The sequence below is a fragment of the Pavona decussata genome, unplaced genomic scaffold (genome assembly GCF_977016875.1).
Source record: "Pavona decussata unplaced genomic scaffold, jaPavDecu1.1 SCAFFOLD_299, whole genome shotgun sequence".
Taxonomy (NCBI): domain Eukaryota; kingdom Metazoa; phylum Cnidaria; class Anthozoa; order Scleractinia; family Agariciidae; genus Pavona; species Pavona decussata.
This window is the reverse complement of record NW_028145696.1, coordinates 109,531-115,530: the sequence shown is the minus strand read 5'-3', so window position 1 is coordinate 115,530 and position 6,000 is coordinate 109,531.

Sequence of the window (6,000 nt, the reverse complement as noted above, 5' to 3'; positions counted from 1 at the left end):
GCACCAAGCTGAAAGATGCTTGACCTCAAATTGAGAGACTCGTTGCGGGTTGGGAGCAGTTTAATGATCATCTCGAGGAACAGATAACCAATGCGTTCTCGATCTTACGTTATTATTTAACACGATGCTTTTCAACATGAGCGGCAAAACAAGTAAAGTAATTATGACTCTCAGAGAGGTCTATTCCTATCGTAGGCTTTAAAGTATTGTTCCAGATACATGCAAATGAAAACTACAGCGATATTAAATACCATCTGCATTATCCGTACAATACTCATTCCGTTATTCCACTATAAAAAATAAATAATATTATGAAATTGATAAAACTGAAATCCTCTAAAAAAAATTAAACAAAACAGCGAAGTCTGTTGCGACTGCAACGGAGCGATCTTGTTTAGTTCAATGATAGACGCGATTTTGATCGCATAAGACTGATCCTCTTTAAGACCTTTTCGAACATCTGATATGCCGTTATCAAAAAGACGATCAAGAATCCAATTGGATAGCGTTCTAGTCGTCTGTCATTTTTATGTCATGAGATGGTATAAATTGCCCAAAGCTTGAGAGTCACCCCCCTGGGGAAAAACGCTAAGCGGACTCTAGAAATGTTCTCGATTAAAAAAAACCGATAATAAGTTGTCAAGTACAATCATGGCTCGGTAGACTTGGAGTAGTCCCACGGATAACACAAGAGCAGGCGAAAATCGTCTCGCGCAAGGAGAATATGACTCCGTGGGTACCCCCAAACAAATTTACGAGGAAAATTCTCCTGTCATTCCTCTTCAGTCGTATATGTACAGATCCACTCAGCCTTAAGCATGTGCGCGCGTGAAATCCCCCTTCCCCATGAGGAGACACAACGCACACGGCGATAAAGTTTTCTCTTCTCCAGCGTTTCAGAACTGGCAGACCAGAACCGATCGGTTCACAAAATGCAGCAATTTGAAGAAATGATTATTAAAACAGGTTTTGTTCTCGCGCCTTTCGGATACGAGATCACTATAGCCAATGAAGCGCGAGCGGCATAATCTTCCGATAGCAAACTCGGCGCTAAGCGCTAAGATGGCTTTCTGCTTTTTCTCTCTCTCTTTTTGCAAATGCTTTCTGCCTTCTCATATCCAACGCGCGCAAGTCTCCGAAGAAAATATTATAAGATGCACATTAGTCATGTGAGTTTACACAAAATTGCGGTTTCGTTCACTGTTAACATTACCCTTTACAAACGAAAACAGGTGCGTACGGACGGGATGTTTTTTTTTTTTTTACCGCGTCTCTGACACAAAGTAAAAGGTGTAAATGTTTCTCCAAAATATTTTCCATTTTGTCTACATACTTTTCCAACACGTGCAGTATGTTTCTGTTTCTCAGGTGCGAGCAAATGTTGTTGTCGGCGATTGGTTTCAGTTTGCAATCCATATTCATGACTAACTTGACACGTTACTCTCAGACTGGTAAGAAATCCGTTGTAAAGAGCGATTTCACGGCCCTATTCAACGAAAAAGAATGGTGAAATGCTAAGGCGTTTTGATAAAGCATAGAAAGAAGTACACGCAAAAGGTGAGTCCTATTTTACAAAGATTACTTAAGGTTTATGTGGACGTTACAAACAAACCATGGACATGTTGCCCACTTAACACGTGCGTTGGCTCACCGGCTGCTTGTTGAAAACGTCAAATTAAACTCCTTGACTACTCAAAATGGATTAAGTCTTAGTCTCGTTCTTAGAAGTACCCTTAAAGTTACTTCGAAAGTTTAAAGATACTGACTGTTCCGCTTTGTACAAAATTTTTCCGAGGCAATATTTTTAACAGCCCCACACATTAATTATGCATATCAGTTTGCGACACAAAATGTAGTCACGTTTGTCGTTTTTTGAAGAGGCTTAGTGTGACAGTGGTGCATGTATAATTAATGTAACGAGCTGTACGGAAAGCTTTCCTCTTACCGGCCTTTGCCGAATGGATGCCTCAGTTAAAATTTGACATTTTCACAATTTGAAACGTGGCTTGAATTTTTAGGTTTTCAGAATTACTGACATGACAATCTGCATTTTCAGACGCCCTAATTCAGTAAAATGTGAATGCAGAAACCGAAAGAACAAACTGGGATTACTTCAAAGGTAAGAACTTTGCGTCATCATGCAATCAAACCGCGGTGGTTTACCTTCAGGCCCGAGATCAGCAAGAAAATTCTCCCGGTCGTTCTCCATATTTTTTCGTCTTTCATTAGTTAAGAGAGAGTTCAATCCTTAAACAAGTCTGTTTGAGGATTAAGACATTTTTTTCTTGTTCACTACATTTATTCTCCTAGCCTGCACGTTGGGTTTAGTGATCATGTAAAAAGGACAAATCCTTGGCAGAAAAAGTAGCCCTTTCGCATACCTTTCATTGGGAAATAGTACCCCTTTCACAAACCTATTTAAGAACAGTGCATCCCCTTTTTATCCCTTAGAATAAAGACCCTTTTAAATAACTAAATGGCAGATTTCACTACCCTTTCATATACTTCGACTCGTGAAATCTCTACCCTTTCATATACCTGAAGCGTGAAAAAGGTTCCCCTTTCGGGCGAAACCTCCCAGTATAAGCCATTATAGGGAGAACCCTCGGGTTAATTAACCAGTCAAATTATGCTGCCCAATCAACGGCACTTTCACAATAACTGTGTTCGGGGGTAATAATCTTCTTTTTTATTGCTCGTTGCTTCCAAATAATTCACTAAATAATAAGAAGATTGTTTTCTAAAAATTATAGTAAGAAAATCTTTAAAGTTGGTCAATTCTTCGCTGAGCAATAATTTTAGAGACTTCGCTTGTGAATTAATTTACGCTTAAACTTTAACCAGCACCACAGGAGTTTAGCAGAGAGTCTTTTTGAGACTAAAAATCTTATTTTCAATTACTCATTACTTCCTAATAATTGGCTAAATGATTAAACCATGGTTTCGTGAAGAATATAGTGAAATAATATGTTAATTTGGTCAATTCTACGTTCAGAAATAGTTTTCCGAATTTGCACGTCAGTTAATTCAGCCGTCACTAATTTAACCCGCACAGTGAACTGCACTTTAAGAGTAAGTGTCTTCAGGAGTAAAAATCTTGGTGTTTATTTCTGGTTGCTTACAAATTCTACGGAAAATGGTTAGAAGATCCTTTTCTCGATATGATAGTAAACAATCTTTTAATTTTATCAAATCTATGCCCAGAAAAAAGTTTAGCGAGTATTTCAATAAATTAATTTACGCGTAGAATGGAACCCGCGCAGTAACTGGAAATCCAATACTTCGTATCTTGCACAATTTATATCTTCAATCTCATTTCTATTAGCTTTCCGCTATATTTGCTTAATGACAGAAGTATTCTTGACTGAATATTATAGTGAAATAATATTTTAATTTGGTCAATTCTACGTTGAGAAATAGTTTTCCGAGTTTGCCAGTAAGTTAATTCAGCCGTCATTAATTTCATTCGTAAACTGAACGGCACTTGAACAGTAACTCTCTTCCGGAGTGAAAATCTTCGTTTTTATTGCTTGATGGTTACAAATATATCTCAAAATGATAAGAACATCCTTTTCTGAATATGGTAGTCAAAGAAGTTTTTAATTTGGTCAAATCCTCGCTAAGAAATATTTTTAGGGAGTACCTCAATAAATTCATTTACGCGTAAAATAGAATACGCGTAGTAAGCGGAAATTGAATACTTCATATCTTCGACAATTTATAGCTTCATGTCTGTTTCTTCTAGCTTCTAAATGATTCACTGAAAAATTAGAGGATATCTTTCTCCACATTATAGTAAAAAAATCTTTCAATTTGGTTTATTCTGCATTGAGAAAGAGTTTTTGGAAGTTTCCCAGTCAAATAATTGAGCCGTGAAATTTATGCTGCGCAGTGAACGGCATTTCACAGTAACTGTGTCTTTGAGAGCTAAAATGTTCTTTTTTATTGCTTGTAGCTTGCAAACAACTCGCTAAATGATTAGAGGATTGTTTTCTTAAGATTAAAGTGAAAGAAACTTTTAATTTGGTCAACCATACGCTGAGAAAAAGGGTTCTTTTAATTTGCAAGGCAATTAATTAACCAGTGAAATTGAGCTGCACAAACAACGACACTTTCACAGTAAGTGTGTTCGGGAGTGAAAATCTTCTTTTACATTGCTCGTTGCTGCAAAATAATTCGCTAAATGATTAGAGGATTATTTTCTAAATGTAATAGTTAAAAAATCTTTTAATTTGGTCAATTTTACGCTGAGTAATAAATTTAGAGAGTTTGCTTGTGAATTAATTTACGCTTTAACTTTAAACAGGACAGTCAACAGGAATTTAGCAATGAGTCTCTTTGAGGCTAAAAATATTCTTTTCTCTTGCTCATTGCTTCCAAATAATTTACTAAATGATTAAACAATGGTTTCCTGAAGAATATACTCAAATAATATTTTAATTTTGTCAATTCTACGTTCAGAAATAGTTTTCCGAATTTGCCGTCACTAATTTAACCCGCACACTGATCTGCACCGTAAAGAGTAAGTGTCTTCAGGAGTAAAAATCTTGGTGTTTATTTCTGGTTGCTTACAAATTCTATGGAAAATGGTTAGAAAATCCTTTTCTCGATATGTTAGTAAAATAGCTTTTAATTTTATCAAATCTATGCTGAGAAAAAATTTTAGCGAGTATCTCAATAAATTAATTTACGCGTAGCAGTGGAACCCGCGCAGTAACCGGAAATTCAATACTTCGTATCTTGCACAATTTATATCTTCAATCTCATTTCTACTAGCTTGCCGCTAATTCGCTTAATAACAGTAGTATTCTTGGCTGAAGATTATGGTGAAAGAATATTTAATTTGGTCAATTCTACGTTGAGAAATAGTTTTCCGAGTTTGCCGGTCAGTTAATTCAGCCGTCATTAATTTTATCCGCATACTGAACGGAACAGTAACTCTTTTCCGGAGTAAAAATCTTCGTTTTTATTGATTGATGCTTACAAATAATTCTCAAAATGACAAGAATATTCTTTTCTGAATATGATAGTGCAAGAAGTTTTTAATTTGGTCGAATCCTCGCTAAGAATTATTTTTAGGGAGTATCTCAATAAATTCATTTACGCATAAGATAGAACACTCGTTGTAAGCGGAAATTTAATACTTCATATCTTCGATTATGTATATCTTCATGTCTGTTTTTTCTAGCTTCTTAGTAATGCAGAGAAATAATTAGAGGATCTCTCTCTCAACATTGTAGCGAAAAAATCTTTTCATTTGGGTAATTCTGCACTGAGAAATAGCTTTTATAAGTTTGTCTGTCAATTAATTAAGCCGTTAAATTTTTGTTTCTTAGTGAACGGCACTTCACAGTAACTGTGTCTTCGAGAGTAAAAATATTAATTTTATTGCTCGTTGCTTGCAAATAACTCGCTAAATAATCAGAGGATCGTTTTATAAAGATGACAGAGAAAGAAACTTTTAATTTGGTCAATTCTACGTTGAGAAATAGTGTTCTGAGTTTGCCAGTCAGTTAATTCAGCCGTCATTAATTTCATCCGCAAACCGAACGGCACTTGAGCATTAACTCTCTTACGGAGTGAAAATCTTCTTTGTTGTTGCTCAATGCTTACAAATAAATCTCAAAATGATAAGAACATCCCTTTCTGAATATGATAGTGAAAGAAATGGTTAATTTAGTCAAATCCTCGCTGAGAAATAATTTTAGGGAGTATCTCAATAAATTCATTTACGCGTAAAATAGAAAACGCGCGGTAGGCGGAAATTGAATACTTCATATCTTCGACAATTTATATCTTTATGTCTGTTTTTTATAGCTTCTAAATAATTCACCGAATAATTAGACGATCTCTCTCCCAACATTATCGCGAAAAAATCTTTTCATTTGGGTAATTCTACACTGAGAAATAGCTTTTATAAGTTTGTCTGTCAATTAATTAAGCCGTGAAATTTTTGTTTCTCAGTGAACGGCACTTCATAGTAACTGTGTCTTCGAGAGT